Consider the following 18850-nt stretch of genomic DNA (forward strand, 5'->3'; position numbering starts at 1 on the left):
CGAAGCTTGGTTTTCAAGTAGTATTGTGAAATTATTGACTTGGTTTATGGTAATACCCATTAATGGCAGCACACAGAAACATAACCACACTTAGAAGTAAAGACATCCTCATCACCCTCATCATATGCCTTGCATGGGTCATAGGAGTGGCATATCAGCAAGGCAGGACTCCTGGAGCCCATCCTATAGTGTTGCAAATGCACAGAGGGTGAACAGGGTTCTTTCAGCATTATTTCACCCACTCCTTGGGTCCAAATACACACTGCCTTTTTTTCTGGCCAAATTTCTTAATTTGATTCTCAAAAATGTCTGCTTCAGTAGTTGATTTTCTTCTCTGTAGAGACATTTCAGTAGTTTCCTCAGGGAACTTGGCTTCTTTTCAATTTGAATGTTTTATTAAGGAAAATTATAAGTAAAGGGGCTTTCAACCTTGAGTAATAAACCAGAGTCTCTATACCTGAATTATGGCAGTGCTTTGCATTGTATTAATGCTGTTGACCATTTAAGTAAACTCATACTAATTCATATTACAAGAAAATTATAAATGCCACCTTGAATTACTAAAACCACATAGAGATTGATTTTAACATAAAGTGTTATTTTATAGACACTATAACATGAATAGGGTAAAAAGAGCAATGAAAAACTTGCTGTACAATCATAATGCAAAGTTGATGACTTAAACTAAAACACCACAGATATACATTCACAAAACCATAATTGAATATTCATACCCATAATTTCCCCCCCAAATACAATTATTTAGCCTTCTACTATGTGGCCAGTTTTCTTATTTCCATAATAAATGGTTGAATTCCCCAAAGGACTATAAGCAGCTGGAAAAAAATATCAGGGCACATAATATACTATACTATGAAAGGGGTCTAGAAAATGAGGTGACATGTGCTTGGCCTACTTGTTCCTGTTGGGATTGATTTGGGGAACCTTCTCAAATTAGCCCAAGGATCAAGGATAATCTTAACTAAAAACTATACAGAAGGGGCTTCCCTGGTAGCGCAGTGGTTGAGAGTCCACCTGCCGATGCAGGGGACACAGGTTCGTGCCCCGGTCCGGGAGGATCCCACATGCCACGGAGCGGCTGGGCCCGTGAGCCATGGCCGCTGAGCCTGCGCGTCCGGAGCCTGTGCTCCGCAACGGGAGAGGCCACAACAGTGAAAGGCCCGTGTACCGCAAAAAAAAAAAAAAAAAAAAGTTAATGAGAAATACATGTCTAAGAAATAACTCAAAATTGTGTAAGTTTTAGAAGGAACACAATTGAGATATCAAGTGTTTTTAATTTGAAAAACTTAGTAAATCCCCCTTAATAACTTTGAGGTATGTTTTTTAAAATATTGATATTAGAAGTTGTTAGAATTCTTGCTTGCTCAATGTTTTTCATCACCACCCATTTAGTATATGAAAATAAAATCTTTGAGATAGGAGTAGGTTATTTTTGCTCAGTAACAATTTAAATCTGACTTCAATGCTGATATGTCCCCTAAACACATTATGGCTGATTAGACATATTAGACATCTATCATAAATAATGGCAGAAAGTATTTTTCTACAATGACCACCAAAATATGGTCATTCCACTGCCCTCTGTACTACCTGCCACTCCACCATCAAGAGGTGGTGTCTATTTCTCTATCTCCTTAAATCTGGACAGTCTTCATGACTGTTTTGACCATTAGAAAATGATGCAGTGCCAGTTCCTGGTGTAGCCCTTAACTGGCCTGGCAGTTCTGCTTTCTACCCTTAGAAACCATCCGCCGTGTGAGCAGTGTGACTATCTTGAGACCACCATGCTGTGGAAGCCCATATCTCATGGAGAGGCCCTGAAGGATAAGAACTTATGTGAAGAGAGAGGGAGGAAGGGAGGGAGAGAGAAAGAGAGAGAGAGGAGAACTAGTTGCTGCAAGTTACCGAAAATGTGAATGAAGAAGGCATCCCGAAAGAGAATAATCCAGCCTCAGCCACCATAGCTTTAGCTGAAGCCATGTGGATCAGAGATGAGCCACCCCACTGAGCCCTTTCCAAATTTCTGACCTATAAAATTGTGAGCATTGTTTTAAGCAACTAATTTTTTAGGTTAGTTTTTTAAGCAGCAATTGGTAACGAAATTATAAATATTGAGCAAATTCAAATTTAATAGGGAGCCTCCAAACTGTATAGTATGTTTTGCCTCTTCCCTTATGTCATGGTGCAAGGCAATGTGCTGGGTGCTGGTGATAAAAATTGAAAAGATAATTGTTATCTGGTCCTTGCTATCCAGTAAGAAAGACATATAAACAACTATCTACAATAAATGTGACAAATGCAATAATAATGTAATGTGAGAACATAGAATAGTTAATTATTCTTCTATTAGAAATTAAACATTATAGTGTTTGCTTCAGCAGCACATAAGCAAAAAGATTTCGGATGCTGAAAAAAAAGGAAATTATGCATTACAAGGGCAAGAGTTTTATCTGCTTGGCTCAGACCAAGTATAAAGAAGAGTGCCTGGAGCATAATAGATGCTCAAATAATATTTGTTGAATAAGCAAAAGGCTGAAGGGAGGGAGGTGATGGGCATGTGAATGGTAAGGTTTGGAAATGACTCCTGAAATAATTGAGAAAAGAAATTATATTTTATCCAGATCTTGAAGGATTCCTAGAATTTTGTTAGGAAGGGTAACAGGAGAAGAGAGTGGATAGAACATGGATGGTAAGTATAATCTATCATATACCATCATATGCAGCTGTGTGGCTGGCACCTTAGGCTGTGGAAGCAGTAAGGGTAGTTGGGTATTTATTAGTTAGTCAGCACCTAATTTGAAAAATCCTGGCATCTCACCCAAAATTTTAAGAGATTAGTCTAATCTTGAGGAATATTGGGGGTTTAGGTGGGATTAATTCCCAGACTGAGGTCATCCTCTTACACATCCAGGATCCCAGATATCTCTCAGATACAAGCATAGTAAACCTAGAATTGGTTCTTTGAAGTCATTGGCCACATTTCACTTGTTTTAGGTCCTTGGACTTGTTTTTATCATCAACATCGTCTCTAGATTGGGGATAAATGGGAACCTCACCCTGCTTGTAAATTTCCATTGAGATATAAAGTAATATAATACTTACTTTTTGTTTTGTATTTGAGAAGGCTGCAAAGACCATTGGTCTTAATAACTAGAAATTCTTAGTTTGCATTAATTGGCTGTGATTTGTAGAAAGACCTTGGAACTCTTTTATCTGTCTTCATGCATTAATTTATTGATTAACTTATTCATATTTGCTGGGCAATATGGGAAAATATACCAGAGTAGTATCAATTCTTTAGTAAAATGTTTTGATCCCTATTAAAATTTTTAAAAATAATAATAAAGTGTGAGAATTTGAACCACTCAGGCCGTTAAAGACATCTTGATCTTTTAATGGATCCTAGACAAACCTATCCTATCCTTTGTTATGTTCTTGAGTACATACTATATGCCATATTTAAGTGCTTTTGAAGAGCACTGTACCAAGTATGGAGGAAATAGGAGAAAAAAGGTAGGAAATATAAATTCTGCCTACAGGGAATTTGAAGGAAAATAGCAGACTCAGAGTAAGGCCAAATAAATACATGTAATCACAAATAAAAGAAATGAATATATATTTAATGAACTATGAATGTACCTACCAAGATGGTGTTAACTTCAAATATTTCTGTGCCACTCATAGAATTTTCTTAGGGAGGGAAGAAGAGTGTTTCCTAAGATATGGCAGTCAACCAGAAAATAGTGAAAGGATGGTCTACTTTTGCCACTTTATAGGAAGTGGTTAAGGACAAAAAGGGGCATACCAGTCCAGCAGAAGCAATATTCCCAAATAAAACGCAAGCATAAATTTGGTCAATTAATAACAAATGATGAAAGAAAATTAATAAAACCTTAATAATACATTTATTGTAATTTTTAATGTCAAGCCTCACTGTTAAAAGAGTGTGATCTATTTTTAGAAAATTTCTGTTAAGCCAACTGCTATGAATTGTCTGTTTCTGACAATAGTCATATTCTCCGCTCTACCTTAATTAAAAATATTGATGAGCTAGATGCCATTGAATTGCAGTTTTTTTTTTTACAGGCCATGATTTAGTAAAAATAGATGGTGCTTCACTTCTATTACTGAAACAACCCTGAGTATCATTTCTAAAATGTTCTTTAAGCAAGTCTTGGAAAGCAATATACACATGATGTTATATCATAAGAGATAATCACTAACATTAAATTTTATATCACTCCTCTGAATGGCTGTTATAGTCAGCAGGTGACTTGGTTCAATTCTTAAACAGATCTAGACTATAGAACCAACTGCCTTATGACTGTGATAGCTATTTAGGGTGGTTACTCATTCATTGATACTTGGTATGAGTCCCACTACTGTTAGGCAGCAGGTGTTGGTCCTATAATCTCTGCACAAGAGTCAACATTCTTATTTTGTTTTATCACAGCCAGTAGGTTCCATAGTTGGGTAAACTTTGTAATACTCATGACGCTAATTGGAAGGTGTCAGAGCATTTCTGAACATATTTTTTCAATAAGAATAGCTAACATCTCATGAGGACATACTATATGCCATAGAGCTAGGCATTTTATAAGCAAAATCTGATTTTATCCTTATAGCAACCTATAAATATTACTGTTATCTCTGTTTATAGAAGAGAAATTGAGACACAATCACGTGACTATTAAGTAGTTGAGCAGAATTTCAAAGTCACGTTTGACTCCAGGGTATATATTCTTTTAACCACTGTGCTGACATCAGGCAGTGAACAAATATCAGTGTGGTTGTTTTTATAACATTGGAACTGCGTATGACATGAAGCTTCTTGTTGGACATTGGATCTTAGTGAGAGAATTGGTTGAATGGATGGGGGAAAAATGTGAATTCCTAGTTATTATTTCAGTGGACCAGGTCTGATGATTATAAACAAGCTAACAAGCTAAACCTGCCAACACATGTTGGGAACACATATCCTAATCACATCAATATGAAATATGAAAATTCTATCACACTCACAACAATTGTTTCAAATAATGGAACTCCAAAAACCTCACCAAGGGTATGTAATAACCGATGAAATTAATTTCTACTGCCCGGGCACAAGTATAACAAATATGGTTCAGAGTTTTGCCTTTAAATTCACAATATTAGTATGAAGAAGTTGGATGGACTTCTAAAAAAGAACATGCTTCAAAAAAGAAAAAGGGCAAAACAACTCAGATAGCTGAAAAGATTATCTGGTAATGGGCAATTTCAAATGAAATGGTTTTGACACAAAGGTCAATTGAAAAGAAATTTAGGAAGCTGGTTATAAAATTAAAAACATTATAAACATGAATTAAATATTTTCCAACACCAGACGTATAAGTATAAATCCATACACTATCTGATTTATTACAAAATCTTACAGTATGATGCCAATAAAACCGTGCTATATCAAAAGGGACAAACCCTAGTACTTTCCCATATGCCATGTGTTACAGGCAGTTTCGTGCACCTGCTGTGGGTGTGTTTTCAGTACTAAAATATTCATGTACTGAAAAGCCATTACAGATACAAATTATCCAGAATTTAAAGCCTTTTGCATATATATCTCTGGTATGAATCAGGATAACTTAAGCCAAAACAAAAATGCTAAACAAAAGGCAAAAATCTTTTGAAAGAATTGGAGAAGCAGTTCTATTAGCATCATATAGAAATTTATGACTTTATGTGTGCAAATATCAGACATTAATAGATGAGGCGAAGTTTTGATGATACTCGGTTATTCCCTTTATCCTCATGGGAAACACAAATGCGTGGATTTAAAGTTTATAACAAAACCCGTGCTCTACATATAGAAAAGTAACATCTCTTCATACATAGAAAAATAATACCTTATATCAATACTTTATTAAATGAAACACACTATTATATACATTAAAAATAGAAATGCATGTGGAAATAGTAAAATGCTGAGAAAATGCCTGAGAACTGCCAGCAATGAATAGTACTACTCCACAATAAATTCTGTTACCATTTTTGACATGACCTGGATAAGAAACTCAACCTGTCAAATGTTCATTTCAGTCATAAGAAGGCAGAATAAAATTGCTTACTTCTTTACTGGAGATGTTAAAGAGGATGTCTTACTAGTTTTCAAATATGTTATGATGAATATTGCTATTTTTAATGGAATTTGGAATCAATTTTATAAATATAAATAGTAGAAACTTACTATTATTTTATTTACTATTATTCCTCTAGATTCATATTTAAAGAATCTTATTGAAATTGAGAAGGAAAAGATCCAATACAGCCTTTTCAGCTTGGAAAAATTATTTGAAATGTTAAACCCCCAAAGAATAAAATTATTGTCATTTTTTCTCCCAGTCTCTTGCTCTTTGGGGACTGTTTCTCTTTTAATTTATTGCTCTGTGTTCTAAAAAGTGGAGAAAGATTACAAAACACATTTTAAAAGTGTATTAAATATAACTTATGGTAAATTAGTAATACCTCTTGAAAAACCGTGCTATGAGCTCTCCCATGGTGCTTCCTTTGGGGGAAGATAACCCAATTGTGTTGATTTAAAGGTTCTGTCTGGTTCTTTTAAACATTCCTTTGATGTTGTATTGCTCTGCTTGTAATAGACTGTTATTGCCCTATATTGAGTTTGCAGAGTGAAAGTAAATCTTTCGTGATGTGATTGTGCCGCCACAAACTCAATATTGTTCATAGGGCCTTTATAACTCTCAGCCACATTGCAGCGGAATAGCACACATTTTCATTTTTACCTTTTTAGATTTCTATTCTTTGTTCTGAGACTGAAAGTATGTATGCTTACCTACACTCTACACTGCTTGTTCTGTGAAGCGGTAACTGTAAGCAAAGAGAACATTGTCAGGTGGTTTTTTTCTTTTTCTGAAATTGTTGATTTTATTGTTGATCTTTTTCATTATGTTCCATTAGCTACTCTGCTATCTTATTGAAAAAGCACCACTATTGGGAAAAGCCCAATTCAAATATCTATCCAAGTTTCTAGTCTGAAATGTTTTCTGAGTACATAACGACACTATTAAAAGAGATTCTCCTGAGGAGTTCTCTCCTCCTTGAAATTCAGATAAATGTGATTTCCCCTGGTGGCAGATCACACACAGAAGACTTATGTGATCAGAAGTATTAACATAGTTAATTCAATATTAACATTGGCCTGTTTGATTGAAAGTAGAAACTTTATGTAATGGCTTACGATATTATTTGCGTCTTTTGTTAAATTTCTTACAAAACGTAGATCGATTTTTCACTGGTACAGCATTCAACTCAGTTTGAAACTGCTTATAAAGCAAGACAGCACTAAGGCTACTTTTTAGGCATTTTTTTTTTACTTCTTGACCTATGCCCTGTTATTACTATCCTTTTTTTTGTTATGTATGATGGTATGATCACACAGTTTGGGGGAAATAATTAGTTAATAAGCAATGTTTGAAAATAAAGAATGTCCACACATGGAAGGAAACATTACAGTAGACTGGATTTTAAATATCTATATTCATTGGGTATATTAGCAGGGTATACCTCTGCTAATGTAATTAATTATTATTATTCCAGAAAGTCAACATTTCCTCTACTACAAACACTTTTCATTATTCTCTCCCTGGTTAGTGAAAATAAATAAAATCATCAGTCTTCAATTCTCAGAGACTGATAAATATTAGTTACACTGGTAAATGTCTGTAGAATCTGCATTTCTAATTATCTTCTTTCTGTTTTCTCTTTCTTGTCACTTCTCCACATCACTCTAGGCCCCTTGCAAATGAAAGTCTAAAGAGCTCTACAATGATTTATGAAGAAACTCAAAGACACACAATTTATAGGAAGAAAATTTCTGAGGTAAGGCTTAATATGCATAATTTTAAAAGATGAACATATATTATTCAATGAAGTTCATAATTGAAACCAGAATTCCTTGGATGGGGTTGTAGAGGGCATCTGACCCAGAAGTTGCAAATCGATGGCCCTGGGGCCATATATGGGCTATAGATGCGTTTTATTTGATTTGAACAGGCTTTAGTTGTTTTAGTTTTTGTTTTAATTAGGTGTTAACAATTTAAAATTGGAGTTTTACTTTAGAATATGAGTTTTCACTTCGGTTGAACAATGGAAGCTCTGATAACACGGGGCCAACGTTTTCACCAGGGACATTCCTTAGGTGGCTTGTGCATTCACTTTCTGGCCACAGTCTCCACATAGGCTGCTTCATTTCCATCACTGCTGGCCCCTGTGGGCATCTGTTGTAGTATCTGTTGCTACTTTAATGCTAGCAAGTTCTTCAGCCTCTTCACTTTGCTCACTCTGGCTTCTTGTTCTGGCATGCCCCTCACTCCAATTCCATCTGTCAGAATCCTTACACCTCAAAAAGCATTGCCTCCCCATGGCTTTCTCCAGTTCCTCATTATTACTTCATAGGAATCTCTCCTGCTCTACTTCTTCTTTTGCCTCTTGTTAGTTGCACACAATCTGCCTTGAGTTATATTGATTGTATTTTCATTTCGCTTCCCAATAATTGTGAACACTTGAAAGGCAGGGGCTATCTTTGCATCCGACAGAGCGACTTCCAGTACGTGCCTTGCACCTAGTATATTCTCTCCATAGATATATAGTAATGTAGATACAGGTATATGGTAAGTTAATTTATGGTTTTTATCTGTTAGATCATTGAAATTAGTATTTAGGAAGTATTTAGGGGATTTAAATTCCCTATCCAAGTGGTCAAGGAAATAAAAATGGGAGGATCAAAGAGGAAAATTCCCTAAATGGATAACTGAGAGTGGATTATAACTATTATTCATCTCAGTAGTTATACAATGAGTTGTTAAATCACAGCTTAAACGTCTTTGGACATTACCACTGGGACAGAGTTCGCCTCAATCCTACCTCCTACCTACATATTATCTGTTAGCAATTTAGCATCATTTCCCCTCTGCTGTGTTCTCCTTTGTATGGAGATAGCAGGACACTTAAGAACTACATTCCCAGCCATGTTCTGAGTTAGAGTCTGCTAGGAGATGCATTTGTATCAGACCTGCAGGGTGAAGAGAAGTTGGTGCCATGTTTTCCTTCCTCTGGCAGCAGCAGGAAGGCGTGTGGACTTCTGAGATATGAGATTTTGCAGTAGTCTCTGAGCCATTTTTCTAAGAATTACCTGGTTCCTGATAGAAATATCTAGAGCAGTTTCTGCTTTCCTAGCTCTTTTCTTGATGGGACTCTTGCTGACACACTTTGATAAGGAAATAGGCAGCAAGGTACCATTTAGTAAATTTATTTCTCACTTTGACATGGTCAAATATTTAAAATCAGAGTTTTACCAACTAGAAAATGGTGTGAATGAATATCTCCAGAATAGAAGGAGTATATCTTCCCCATAAAAGGAAAAATAAATTGGCATTTTTCCCCCTCGGAGAAAGGCAAAGATATCACAGGTTTTCTTTGGATCACTTATAAGAAGAGTATATATTTTTTATCCGAGACTATTTGCAAGAGAAGTAATGTTTTGAAAAAAACAACCGAGGCTATATTTAACTGACAAAAATACTCATGATAAAAATGTTTTAAAGGTACAATGGAAAAGAATAAATATTCCCACCCTTCACCTAAATGCAGTGGTTGACAGAGTGTTCTGTATATCATGGATATTTACTGATTTACAGATCGGGAGAAAAGGAAAAGTGCCTTGCTTCTTTTCGGTGAAATCTGGTGTGTGTGAACAATATTACTCATGTGAAATAATTTAAAAGATGTTTATTATTTGGCTTTTGGAAGCATAATCAATGCACTGAGCACTCTTGACAAATCTAGAATTGGCATTGGTTCCGACTCAGTAGATAAGGAAAATAGCATATTACGATTTACTTTTGCTTTAGGTTAGCTAGAATTTCAGTAAAATTGCTACCACAAACTTATTTTAATTAGCCTGAAACAGGATAAGTGAATTTGCCATGGCTGAGTCAGAGCCATGTAGTGTGGAAGGCTAGTCTATTGAGGTTTGCTATTGTGAGTTAGAGGATTAGTAATATTCCCGTGAGCCCACCCCTCAAAATCATCCCCAGTCTACAAGACAGAGCTGTCTTGATTGGAATTCAAAGAAATTTTTCTTTGAAAAGATGGTTAGTTACAGCTGATTGCATGCTCTTTCTCTGCTGTGTTTCTAATTGTGCTGGGTTCTTGTTGCCTGTTAGATTTCTTGCATCAGACACTTGGACTCTCTTCTCACAAGTGAAAGGATGCAGGTTGATGTTTTGCAGGTTAAAGGTTTTCTGTGAGATGTTGCTTTGTCCTGGTGAACACGATCTGCCGGCCATTTCACCTTGCTTTTTACACAACAATTTTTTCAAGGTAAACTAAAAAAGTTGAGAAAACAGTCTCTTGTATAGGGTAGTAAAGATGAGAGTTGTATTATTACTGATAATATGTAATAACTGTATTTGGATTTTTGGTGAAAGTCATTGGTAATTTGAGGTACTTTATGTATTTTTGTGACAATTGGTCTCATTTTTGGAACAAATTGGCACTAGACATAAAGTCTCTTTCTTCTTGATCTCTATGACAACATGTTAGAAAACAAGCACATAGAACTAAAAGCAGGAGAACAAAATCTTGATTTACCTCAATGCAACTAATAAGAAAGCTGGAAAATGCAATTAACTAAAAAACCTCATAAAACTTAAATGATTGCAACTGGTTTCTTCAATTTTCAGAGAACCACAAAGTATTATTTCATAATAGGATTTTACATTAAGAGAAATATGCAGGCTGTCTCTAGCAATCATTCTTGATTCACTGTCTTGTAGCTTTTGCACCTGTGCAGCTGTGATTATTTAAAACTCCAGAGAACGGAAGTCCTAAAATTCTGATTCTAATTTGTTAAAAAAAACCCTCTTCTTACCAAAACAAGAATATTTATTGATATATATTTTAATATATGAAAAGTATGTATAATCCAAGTTACAGACATGTATATACTAAAACAAATACTTTGTCAAAATGAAAGGAGAAACTTTGTTTTTGACAATCTAATATATTTTAAAGACATAGAAAATAGTATTTATTAGTGGCAAATCCCAAACAATATAAAAGTGTATAAAACACAATCCTTTCTTTTAACCCCTTACTAGGACTATAAATAATGTCAATAATTTGACATATATTCTCCCAGTTTCCTCCCATATATTTGCAAACATACATGTAATATATGTAGATTTCTAAAAATCCTGAATGGAATAATACTAATCACACTATTCTAAAACCTGCTTTTTTTTTGCTCAACAATATATTGTGGACATCTTTCTATGTAAATATATAGGGGCTATAAATAATTTTATAAATAAAATAATCAAGAAATAATATAGTTATGGAAAGTAATTACATGAAAAGATATTTTATATGTCAAACCTTGATTAACTTTAGATTATTTCAATTTGTTGGTAACTTAAATGCTTTATTAGTAAATTATTGAAAAAGTTTCCTTGAAAGTGTATCTATGATAATGCAAGTTGTTTTAAAACTTTTCTTATTTTTGCTTACTTTAAAAGATGTATCAGTTCAGTACTTTATTTATAGAGATATTCTGCACTTCAACAAATGTGTTTAATATAATCTCAAATTCTATTTAATCATAATTTTATGATTATCTATAAAAAAATCTTTCATAAGTTCGAATAACCTGAAAGTCATAAATCAAAAGTCCATTCATCTTCATGCCTTAATGAAAAACAGGGAATGCACTATTAGTTATATGTAGGAGAAAAGGAAACAAGATTATAGGAATAAACTCACTAGGAGAGTTGCATAAGAATAGGAAGAACATTTTAAGAAGTGTAGGACCATCTGGATGTTTGGTAATTATATGGTTTATGACTTTTTTATTTTCTGACTTAGTGTTTTTATGTGAAATAAGATAGAAGTAAGGGCAGACCACCTTTAAGATTATTATGGCATATGGATTATGTTAGAATAGAAACACTCCCATATTTTTGAGATGCCTAACTAAATATTTAATTTCTCAGGTTAGAGAAGCGCTGAGGAATCAGCAGTGTGACCCAGGATCACATTGCTAAGTTCAATGATCACTGCTTACTCCTGATTTTGCTTGACCTTTCAGCATGACTAGAAAGAGCTGTTTTCTTTTAATCTATACATTACTCACTTAAAAAATTTTTAAAAATTTTTTTCCAGCTTTATTAAGATGCAGTGGACATTTAACATTGGGTAAGTTTAAGATGTACAGCATGTTGATTTGATACACTTATATATTGCAAAATGATTATCACCATAACGTTAGCTAACACCTGCATCACGTCACATAATTACCATTTCTTTTTTGTGGTGAGAATGTTTAAGATCTACTCTCCTAGCAGCTTTCAAGTATATAATTCAGTATTGTTAACTCTGATCACTGTGCTGTACATTAGATCCTCAGAACTTATTCATCTTATAACTGGAAGCTTGTACTCCTTGGTCAATATCTCCAGTCGCTCCCACCCTCTCGCCCCTGGCTGGTAACCACCAGGCTAGTTTCCTTTTTTTTTTCTTTTTTTTTTTTTGCGGTACGTGGGCCTCTCACCGTTGTGGCCTCTCCCGTTGCGGAGCACAGGCTCCGGACGCGCAGGCTCAGCGGCCATGGCTCACGGGCCCAGCCGCTCCGCGGCATGTGGGATCCTCCCGGACCGGGGCACGAACCCGTGTCCCCTGCATCGGCAGGTGGACTCTCAACCTCTGCGCCACCAGGGAAGCCCCAGGCTAGATTCTTGAAACAGGTCTTTTCTATTAAGAGATTTGCAAATACGAAAAACAATGCTACTCTTCTCAGTATTTTTTTCTGTTTTGGAAAATATAACTCATTTTATTAAACTATTTATGTTAGCATATCGGAGTTTATTGTTACTTTAAATGATTGAAAAAATAAATACTTTAAATATTTCTGTTTTAATTTCTAATATTATAAATATGGATAGATATAACCCACACAAACAAAAGCTCTTTGGAATCATCAATACTTTTTAAGAATATAAAGAGGTCCTGAGAACAAAAACATTGACAAATGCTGGACTAAATTAGAGGAGAAAATAGATGAAAATAAGATAGTAGGATAAAACAATAATTTTAGCATTAAACCTGACGGGAAACCCAAGAATAATAAAGATCAGAACACTTTCATTTCCAAGGCAAAATTTCTAAGATGCCAGTCATATTTGTAATTACATATTTTGATTTAATATATAAAACTGTTAAAAAAGCAAACTTCAAAAAAATGTAAATTAAATATGGAAAACTGATCAAAATATTATACTTTCCTTTAAATAGTGCTGCACTCCACCCATGTTTAAAAAAACTTCCTGAGGGCTTCCCTGGTGGCGCAGTGGTTGAGAGTCCGCCTGCCGATGCAGAGGACACGGGTTCGTGCCCCGGTCCGGGAATATCCCACATGCCGCGGAGCGGCTGGGCCCGTGAGCCATGGCCGCTGAGCCTGCGCGTCCGGAGCCTGTGCTCCGCAACGGGAGAGGCCACAACACTGAGAGGCCCGTGTACCGCAAAAAAAACACAAACAAACAAACAAACAAACAAAACTTCCTGAGGCAGTCGTAGAAAATCTACACTTAGGTCCTTAAACTTAATTGTAATTAAATCCTGAAAAAATAAACACACACAAAAAATCAAAGCATAATAACTCAGAAAAATAAAAACCAAGCCAAAAAAAATAAAAGATCAGAAATGGATGCATTCTTTATAAAGATCTTATGATGAAAATAAATCCCCAAGTATAAGTCAAGTTAACTATGTCTCTCAGTGAAAACAAATGAAGAGAAATCAGACAAATGGTTAATTCCATTAGGCAAAACAAAACACCAGATCTTAGAGAAGCTGAATTAATGCATTGCAAATTAATGCCGTATATAGTAAATTCTATTATGTGTAAGACCCTGGGCTATGAACTTCTAGGAAGCCTTAGATGACTTGTAAAGAACATTGTGGTCAAGACGTTTGTAGTTTAAGATAAAAAACAAATCCAAAGTCATTTAGATGATAAAGTGAAGCATAATTTTTTGAAAAAATATGTAATAGGCTATAAAATAATGAAGAAAGTTTTTTTAATTCTTCAGAAATTTTAAATTACATTAATAGCTATATATATTTCAAATTTAGCCGGACATAACCCTTGGCAACAACATTCATTCACATAACTCAATTCGCATCTACTCATTCATTCATTTATTTAATCTATTAGTCATTTAGTTATACAAAAAATATCTATTAACTATCTACAATGTGCCAGGTACCTTGTAGATGCTAAGAATAAAGAAAAGAGCAGAACAGACTTAATTGACCCTCATGGAACTAAAGGTAAAGAGAAGATAATAGTCAAATAACATGGTTAAACATATATGTTCAAAACTCACTGAGCTCTGAATGAGCAGCAGAGATGCTGTGAAGTACAGGACAGGAGGATGCGATCAAGTTGGGTTTCTGAGAAGGCTTCCCTAAGAATGTGCTATTTGAGCAGGCCTTTGAGGGTGTGTGGAAGAATGGGTAAAGGAGAAGGTCATGATGATGAAGAAGATGAGAAACTGAGAGGCCTAGGTATTGAATTTACCTGCTGTGTTGGAAAGAATTAGAGTGGGGAAGACCACTGTCCAATATCAAAGTTCAGTGAACGAGGAGTGCTCAGCGGATGGGCCCGCTAAGAGGCGTGGGTCTGAAAGCTGCTGTTCTGGTTTGTTTGCTTGCTTTGATAAGTTCATGGTTTTATTTTGTTCTTAAAAAGAAAGTAGAGGAGGAATGGTCCAAAAGTTTTATCAGAGGAGTAAGGGATACCAGTCCTAATTCTGAGGCATGAGGGGTGTGAAAGATTAAGAAGCCACAGCTAGCCTTGTGGTGGCCATGAGAATGTGCCTTGCAGACCTCCAACTACAGGGAGATTAACTAACCAAGGGCCCCAGCAGCCGGTTCTGGCACCAGGACCATGCTGCCCACAGGCTGCCCCAAGCACTGACCAAGTACGGCAGGGGTGATGCTAAGGCAAAAGGCAGCTCTAGGGAGACATAGGACTGCTCATGGGCCCTCGCTGGCCTTGCAGACCCGTCCTTAGACTGCAGGACTGTCTAGTCTGCTTCCCTCTCTCTCTCCTTCGTGCCCTGTCATACCTGCACCACAGTCTCAGCTCTCCCAGCCTGTGCTGGCTACTTCTCCATTTTCTCTCAGCCGGGCATTACCCTTGAGAAAATCTTTGTGCCTTTAATCCCATTTTAGAGCTGCTTTTCGGAAGACAGATTAACACAGGAATAGACTCCTGGAGGAAATGCTTCAGTTCAAGTAAAGAACCACAGAAACTGCACAGAGGTTAAGGCTAAAGGGGTTTGCTGATTATGGCTTAACAGTTCTCAATGGCAGAGAGGGAAGGGTTGAGGAAAACATCCTTTCCAAAAATTGCGCCCTTTGAATCATTTTTGAAAGGGCATTTGTTTACATACTGACAATCTTTAAGCTATAAAGAAAAGAAGTTATTAAAAAAGATATTGTGAAACATGCATGAAAGGTATAAAAACTTTGTGGCTTTTTATATTCTTCATTGCTGACAAGCAGGGAAGGTCCTTCCATTCTCCACCAGGCATCGCTCCTAAATTCATTCTTTAGGTGTAGCAAGATAAATCCCACCCCTGACGCCCACCCATGCTGTTGTTTGGGGGTTTGCTATCAAATCTCAAATGCATTAACGTGTGGGCTCAGGACCAGGATGAGGCAACCCTGGAGGGCAAGGCTTAGAGGGGCAGGTCGCACAGTGACAACCCTGAGCCTGCAGGGCCCTAGAGTGAGTGCCTCCTCGTTTGCCTCAAGTCCTGGCCCTGTGCAGGCTGTCCAAGGACTCGGAGAGGGGCACAAACTTTATTTGTAAGAACTTTCAGCCCAAAGAATTAAGCCAATCCAAAGCTTTCCCTCGTCTCTTCAGGCCCCGGAAGATGGACACTCAGGGTCTTTCACTGATGGGTGGAGTGAGGCAGACAGTGCTCAGAGCTATTTATTTGCTCTTCTCTTTGGCCGTCAGTAATTTCACATAAATAAATTTCAGTGAATTGCAAAAAGAAGGCTCAGGGGTATTTTTCCCAGCAGAGTAGCGAACTTGGAAATAATTCCTTATGTAGGAGCCTCAGTACTTTTTTTTTTCCCTAATAATTAGGAAAGCCACTTTCTTATCTCATACCACCTGCTTGCCTGAGTTGTTAACTTCTGCTAGTGCTTTCAGTTCTTCAGTGCTAGAGGTTTGGAGAGAATTGTTCCGTTTTTAAGGATTGGTCTGTTGAATAAAATAAATATAAGCAGTGTGTAATGATTTGGAATCATTTGGAAAATTCCAGTGTCAATATTTGATAGAAAAGACAACTGAGAGGTCATGTTGAAGAGTAAGGAGACAGTTAACAAAGCTAGTGAGGACAATGAGGAAAATCCGACTAGGTATGAGTAATTTTTAACAAGATTAAAATTTCCAATTCACCTTCCATTGGTAGGGATTGATATCTTCAAGTTGTCTGCATTTGGAATTGATAGCAACAGTTGTGATAAATCAGAAATAGAACAGTTCAGCTACATTTGATTGGCTCTTCAGTAGAGTCAGCTTTGGCATCTTAGGGCTTATAAGAACCTTCCTAGGTGTGTACATTTCACAGATCAGTAAACAATTTTAAATTTAAAAAAAAGGAGTGAGAGAGAATACTGACATGGGTTTGTCAATTACTTTCTGTTAAGTAAGGACATTAAAAAATCAGCCTCCATTTATCACCATAATCGTTTAACTCCCGAAGAAAAGACTGGCAAAATCCTAGAGGATGGCTTCCCTGGTGGCGCAGTGGTTGAGAGTCCGCCTGCCGATGCAGGGGACACGGGTTCGTGCTCCGGTCCGGGAGGATCCCACATGCCGCAGAGCGGCTGGGCCCGTGAACCATGGCCGCTGAGCCTGCGCGTCCGGAGCCTGTGCTCCGGCAACGGGAGAGGCCGCAACAGTGAGAGGCCCGCGTACCGCAAAAAAAAAAAAAAAAAAATCCTAGAGGAAAGTTGGGTCTTCCCTCAGGAAAGAAAGCTCGGCATTTTAGAAATCTTACTCTCTCTCCTTTTCCCTTACTATTATTTTCTCTTTTCAATATAGACTGGTTAAATCTTTGCCACAGACTGGCCCTAGTCCACAAACAAATATTTGAGAACCACAGATTTGCCAACCCACTTTATAAAGAGCAAGAACTTAAGATATTCTAGAAAGATGTAAGTCTATTTCACTCCTTAAAATCTTTACAATGGGTATTTTTTAAAATGTAATACTATTCTGATTGAGGAGATTTAAAAAAAAAAAACGCATTCCAAATACCGCCTGCTTTAATACATATTAATTTATTTTACTTTTATAATCTCATAGTAGAAGACTGAAACTTTTTTAAGCTTTTATTGCCAGAGGCCTAATCATTTATATTCCTATGTTCCTTGAATAACTATTTTATTGCTGAAATTTGCAAATTTTTATTTTGAGAGGAATGGAGGCAGAACACTTGGTGATCTTGTCCTAGGAAGATCAACGCCATACTAGTGGAACACGAGGCACAGAGGTTTCCATGACCATTTCTGTAGAGTTCAGATGTCAATAACATGACCCATTAGGTGAACTGAAAGAATAAAACATAGACAAACATCAACAGCCATTGTTCAACCTGAGGCTTTTACAGTTCCCTTCTACAACACACCTGTTACTCCAGATGAAATTCTGCTGCCGTGTGAAGTGCCCTATTTTGCATGGACTTTTGGTGACCTATCTGTAAGCACACAGCAAACACACACCTGCCTGAAAGTTTGGGTCCTCTATTTGTATGTCATTGCTTACTGCAGGGAAGTATAACAAAGCAAGACAACATAGATAAAAATCGCAGACATTAAAGAGGAAATAGAATAGCAAATGATCAGATTAAGTAATAGGAGTGTCAAAGTGAAAGGATAAGACAGAACCAAAAGTCAAATGAACTGATTTATATCTAGGAAACTCCTTGTGAGCCCTGACAATTTATTTTCATGGAGTTAAAACACAAGGTAAAATTCTTTCATTTATAGGTCTTGCAAAATAATGAACTAGGTTTGGTGGAGAAAACATGAGGCCAAGGGAGCTTGAGCCTTTGAATGCACAGTTGGCCAGTGGGCTTATGATAGATCCAAGGTTCACAGAGAGACGAGTACAGGCAGTTCTAAGAGCTTCTGACAATCCACAGGGACATTGTTTCTACTCTGCATGGTATCTTCACATCTTGGCTGAGAAACATTAAGGTGACAGGTACATCTTCTCAGTGCACTTTTGTACAGGTAATTTTAGGAAGGAATTTATTGTTTCCTTGAAATAAAATTGGTCTGACTATATAATAAGAATATAAATGAGAACTATATACCATGGGAAGATGGGAAAACCAGATAAGGAGCCAGGAAACCTGGGTTCTGATCTTAAGCCCTAAAACCCAGCACTGTATTGCAATAAGAAAACTACAACTATGTCTATATTTTGTCCTCACTTGCAAAATAAAAGGTTTAGACTTGATCTTTAAAGTCCCTTTCAGCTATAAAGTGTTAGATGCATGGTGTATTTTCTATCTCCCGAGGGATCATTTCATCTAAACAGTGGCTTCATTGCAGTATTGTTCCCTCTTAGAGAAGATTTGCAGACTAAAATCAATATGCAATGCTACCCAGTGTTAAAACATTCTAAGGAGTAGATGAAAGTGATTTTGAAGAAAATATGTCATGCTACCTCATACAGCTATAACAAAAT

General features: G+C 36.5%; 1 long non-coding RNA gene across 1 annotated transcript in view; it reads left to right on the forward strand.

Moving 5' to 3' along the window:
- LOC307185843 overlaps nucleotides 1–18850 on the forward strand; it is a 200713-nt gene that overhangs the window by 133715 nt on the left and 48148 nt on the right. The window contains exon 3 of the long non-coding RNA XR_013828184.1: nucleotides 7809–7896. This is a non-coding gene — a long non-coding RNA (uncharacterized lncRNA). The remainder of the gene's footprint in view (nucleotides 1–7808; nucleotides 7897–18850) is intronic.

This window comes from Stenella coeruleoalba (assembly GCF_951394435.1).
Source record: "Stenella coeruleoalba genome assembly, chromosome: 4".
Taxonomy (NCBI): domain Eukaryota; kingdom Metazoa; phylum Chordata; class Mammalia; order Artiodactyla; family Delphinidae; genus Stenella; species Stenella coeruleoalba.